The following is a 5934-nucleotide window of genomic DNA, read 5'->3' as shown; positions in this document are numbered from 1 at the left end:
CGTGGGCAGGGCAGAGTTTGCCTTTCAAGCCTTGTTTCCTTATGTTGCCCTCCTAGAGGGCAGTGTGCCCTTGTGGAGGGCAATGCTTGCTCTCTCCTTTATGTGCTACGCCTTTTTCTCCTTGAGCCACGCTTCCTTAAGCCACGCTTCTTCTTTTCTTCTTCTCTTCACCTACAATCAACCAAAACAACCACTCAAAGTATCACTAAATTCACAAGGCTTATAAATCAATTAAAATTCAATTAAATTTAGCTTAAACCTCATGAGTTAACATCAATTTCATGGTGATTATTTGATTTAAAGAAGTTATGCATTTTCATTCCAAATCACTTACTTAGGATGCAAGAAAGTGCATAAAGACTAATAAAACAAGTGAAATTAGCTTGAAAAATGGGTATATGATGACTTGTCATCACAATACCAAACTTAAATCTTGCTTGTCCCCAAGCAAGCATCAAAATTAAGAGCAATTGAAATGAATAAGAAAAGAACACATATCCTTATTAGGCATATAACAGAACTTGATTTATGGAGTCTTTATGCAGACCATGATAACTCAATTATTGTTGTTGTTACATAATACACATCTTTCCTCAAAGGCTTGCTAAACTTGCTGCTATAAGACTTACTTTTTAATTACTCCCTTGCTAACTTTTCTTTCTTATAATGCTTAACAAGCTTATTATTCTTTTGGAGGTTTGGTGTCTAATGTTGCAGTAATAGCCTTTGGCTTTATTTTTTTCTTTTCTTTTAGTCAACATCTTTCCACCACAGACACATGGCTCACTATTTCTTCCTAGGATCATTGATGCCCAACATCTCTTTGGATAACTAAATGTTCTGTATCTAAGTTGCTCTTTATTGTGGACTTTCAATTGGCCATCCCAAATCAGTTGATCTAAGTGACCAGGTTTTAAAATACCCCTTAGAATCTACTCATCGAAGCATATCTTAGTACAAGAACACCACAGGCATATGTCCTAGGGTCCAAGCTATTGATGTCCAACCTTTATTCTTTGTTTTTCTTGCCACTTTGGCTTTTTCTTCTTCCTTTTCTTTCTGTTTTCGTTCCCAAGGGCTTTTTCTTTGTTGATGAGAGTCTTTATAACAGCAAGCTAACTTACACTTTAATGAAAATGATATTATGCAACAATTATTTCATGAGTTATGCATTTAATCAAACACATATACTACCATTAACTTCCATTCTAACTCATGCAACATTGGATATTTACTTTCTAATTCAAACATTTCTCATTTATTCAAGCATATGGGAGACAAAACAAAATCTAAAGCTAAGTGATGAATGACAAGCATTATACAGATAAATTCAGGGCATTGCTCAAATGGCTTGATCTGAGGGTTGAGTGTTGGCAAATTATGGGTCAAGTACTCCAACCTTGCTTGCATGTTTTCATCATTCTCCATTCTTTGTGCGTATCTAACTTCTCTCATGGTGTGATGAATATTCTTCCATTGATACAGGTTGTGACTGTATTCCCCTGCTTTAGCTTGACTAAAATACAGCTTATCATATGATTCTTTGAATTCTTTGTATTGATCTTTTTGTCCTTCAAGAATCTGTGCTTGAAATTCTTACTGCTGAGTCATCATTTATTGTTGCCATCTTTCTTGTTTCTCCTCCATTTGACGCTGCCAAGCTTCTCGTTCCTCTTTATCTTTCAAATATTGCTCTCTAAATTCTGGATGGGGCTCTAGATATTTCTCTTGGCCCCCCTGATTTTGGCCTTGTTGAGCCTGCATGAGTTGCTGAGATAGTTCTTCAACTGATCTTTGTAACTGGCTCATGTCTATGGCATCATGAGCTTGATTTCGTCCTTCCTCTCTTTGTGATCTCCTTTGTCTGGGAGCTACCACCCCTTCTTGATCTTCTTCTTCATTCATTCCCTCCATACTCTTCTTGGTGAATCCTTTCCCTTTTTTCACTTTTTCTGTGTCCTCATCTTCAAAGATCTCTCTCGCTTTGTTGCATAGTCTAAGGATGGTACTTGGATGTCCAAGACCACTTGATTTACTTGTACTGTTGGCCATTTCTTGAATGCTGTCGGCTATGAGTTGTGCGAGGTTGATTTCACCTCCATGTAGAATGCAATATGTCAAGAGTGCTCGTTTGATTGTGACCCAAGAGGCGTTTTCAGTAGGGAGAATGGATCTCCTTACTATCTCATACCATCCTTTGGCCACAGGAGTAAGGTTTATTCTCCTCAAGTGACTTGGAATTCCTTTTGAGTCTCTCTCCCAATCTGTATTTTCCACACATAGCCCTTGTAAGATCTCATCAGGATTGTTTTCCATTTGCAATCTGGTCTCATAACTAGGCTCTGCATAAGTTATGGTTCTCAACTTTAGAGCCCTAGTGATGGCTGCTGGACTGAAGCTCACTTCAACTCCTCTGACATAACTTGTGTAAGGAGCACTATCTTTGTTTTCTTTCACAGCATTAGCATAGAACTCCCTGATCATAACTGCACTGATGTCAACTAGAGGAGCACATAAGAGTTCCCACCTTCTTTCTTTAGTGATTTGCATCATGATGGGATATTCTCCTTCTCTCAACTCAAGGCCTTTCTCATAGATGACATTCTTTGCCTCCATGAACCTATGATATCTCCCTTCATGGAATTGGGATCTAAATTTGCTTGCATCATATGATGGAGGTTCGGCTACCATAGGTTCCTTTCCCGGCCTTCTTTTTGAACTTGAGGAAGCCATTGAGTTTGAGGTGAGATGGAGAGAAAAGTGAGAATAGAAGAAAGATGTGTTGTGTTTGGGATGAGTTTCGGTTCTATTGTGTGAGATAAGGGACTTGTTTTAGTTTTGGGAGTAGAGGGGGTTATGGCTTTCATGTGAAGGTGGCTTGAATGAGTGTGTAAACTATTTAGTACTAATGGCTATTTATAAGCAGATTCTCCAAGCTTTCCAACAAAACCACAATGAATGAGGAGGGAGTTCGTTGGTGCTCATGAAGGGTTGAGATCGAGTTGTCCATCCAAACGGTTCATGGAATGAACGGTCTGCATGCATTTTTGAGGCTTTGACGGGGATTCTCTTCTCATTAGTTGCATGCCTTTAGGTGTTCGATGATGCATGCATGCATGTTCTGCTTCCCAAGAGGCACGCTCTTCTAGGCAGCTTGTCCTAGCCGTGGCCCCTCCTTGTTTTTGTCTCAATCTCTTTCTCCTACATAAACCAAAACAGCTAGCCTTAGAATTATTAATATAGTCGTTGGCAATTGATTTGCAATAAAAAAATTTGTTTTGTTTTGTTTGTTATTATTTTTTAAAAAAATAATTTTTGATCAATTGTGTCCCTTAATTAAAGATGCTACAGGTTGGTGAACACCAAACTTATCTCTTATTAAGGGGATGGCTTAGTAATGCAAATCATTCTTCACAATTGATGTATTTTATGATAGAAACTTGATGCATGATCCCTTTCTGTGTGGTTTTGATTCCATATAGGGAACTAATCTGTAGAACAATATTGCATATGTAGACACCAAACTTAGTGTTTGGTCATATGCTTTATCAAGACGACATTTCATATGTTCTAAGAATATCCCCCTTTCTTTTTGAAAAGCAAAAGTTGAGTGTGCCTTAAGGAACACCAAACTTAGAAGTCTGACTTACGCTCTAAGACAATGTATGCATTTATCAAACATGAAAGTTCAAAATCATACTCAGAGGAATCATAGCTTATTAGATGAAAAAGAAGACAGAAATCTTAAATCATGGGTTGCCTCCCATGAAGCGCTCTTTTATTGTCACTAGCTTGACATTGAACTCCCTTTAGGGTGGTTGATGTTGATGATGTCTCAACTTGTCACCTCTCACTGTAAGCTTTCTCTGTGTGCCTTGATGCTCAATTTCCATATGCTCAAGAGAAAGTACTTGGTTGACAGTGTAATAATCTTCTGTTCCCAGCTGTTGATATATTAGTTGCACCTTATCACCTTTAGAAAATCCTTCAGTTGGGATTTTCTTATTCTTCCACCCTTTGTGAGCCTTCTTCTTGCTCTTCATCTTTTTCTCTTTTGTTGATCTTTCTTCCTTGATAGTGACTTGAGTTGTGATACCTTCCTTCTTGTTTATCATCCCACCTTCTTTTTGACTTTCTTTTTCTTCTTGCAGCTGCTTATTTTTCTGTTCTACTGCCTTGTTGGTTGCTTGCTTTGGAAGGAAGTCACTACTTGTCTTACTTTTTTCTTTATTCCTTTGTAATTCTGGAAAGACTTTCAAGGTGATGCTCTCCTCATGCATCCTGAGGGTTAGCTCTCCCTGCTCTATATCTACAATGGCTCTAGCAGTGGCCAAAAATGGTCAACCAAGTATTATGGAGTCATTTCCATTTTCTGCTGATTCTATGATCACAAAGTCTACTGGAAAGATGAACTTGTCAACCTTAACTAAAAGGTTTTCAATCAACCCTTTAGGATATACCACTGATTGGTCTACCAATTCCAAGGACATATGTATTGGTTTCACCTCTCCTATGCCAAGCTTTTTCACTAAAGAAGATGGGATTAGATTTATACTTGCTCCTAAGTCACACATCCCCTTGTTGATGAAGAGGCTTCCAATAGTGCACGGTAGGAAGAAACCTCCAGGATCTTCAAGCTTGGGAGGAAGTCCTTTTCTGATTAGTGCACTGCATTCTTCACTGAGCATTACAGTCTCCTTCTCACTCCAACTCCTTTTCTTATTGATGAGCTCCTTCAAAAACTTGGCATACAGAGGCATTTGCTCCAATGCCTCAGCTAAAGGTATGTTGATTTCCAGTTTCTTGAAAGTCTCTAGGAATTTAGAAAAGTGTCGGTCCTTTGTCTCCTTATGGAATCTTTGAGGATAAGGCAGTGGGGGTGTCAAGCTTTTCTCCCCTTGAAGTTGTCTTGGATTTGGTTCTTCCATGATCTGCTTTCCTTTCTTTAGATTCTGTGGCCTATCTTCTTTTTCTTGAGGTTGATTCTGAGGTTGATTGCTTGCTGTTGCATCTTCATCATTGGCTGCCTCTTTTTTCAACCTAGTTCTTGTCACTCTCTTTGGATTTCTTGGTGGCTTCTTCATCTTTCAGCAGTATTTTTCCACTCCTCAACTGTATTGCCTTGCATTCCTCTTTTGGGTTAGGAATGGTGTCACTTGGTAGTGAGCTTGATGGTTTTTCAACAGAAATTTGCTTGGAAATTTGCCCAATCTGCCTCTCTAAGTTTTTCATGGAAGCTTCTTGGTTCTTTGTTGTCATTTCTTGGTTTTTCATCATCTTTTCCATGAGCATTTCTAGATTAGTGATCCTCTGAGAGTCTTGTGAGATTGGTTGGTTTTGGGTTGTTGATGGATGATGATAGGTGTTTTGGTTAGTTGGGTGGTTATTGGGTGGATAATGGTTAGGATTGGGATAAGTGTTTTGTGGTTTTCTGTATGTGTTTTGGTTAGTGTTTGGCTGGTTGTTGTTTGTGTTTTTCCAATTGTTTTGAGTTGAGTTTCTTTGCCATGGCTGCTGAATTTGATTGTGGTTGTCTCCCCATCTGAGGTTGGGATGGTTCTTCCAAGAAGGATTGTAGGTATCTCCATAGACTTCATTAGTTCCAGGATTTTGGTTGTGCATGTATTGGACTTGCTCTTGCTGTTGCTCCTCTTGAATTTCTTCACTCTGACCCCAAGTAGTTGATGGTTGGCTTATGGCACTCACTGATGCAACTTGCAGGCCATCAATCCTTTTGGCCATTTGCTCAAATTGTTGTTGAATCTGCTGCTGGATCATTTTGTTTTGAGCTAAGATTGAATCCACTCCTTCCAGCTCCATTACTCCTCTCCTTTGTGATGGTTGGCGTTGCCTTTGGTGAGCAAAGAAATATTGGTTGTTAGCCACCATATCAATGAGATTTTGAGCTTCCTCTGTAGTTTTCATGAGTTGTAA

Source organism: Arachis duranensis, chromosome 4 (genome assembly GCF_000817695.3).
Source record: "Arachis duranensis cultivar V14167 chromosome 4, aradu.V14167.gnm2.J7QH, whole genome shotgun sequence".
Taxonomy (NCBI): domain Eukaryota; kingdom Viridiplantae; phylum Streptophyta; class Magnoliopsida; order Fabales; family Fabaceae; genus Arachis; species Arachis duranensis.
The sequence above is the reverse complement of the archived record's forward strand: the minus strand, read 5'-3'. Positions refer to the sequence as shown.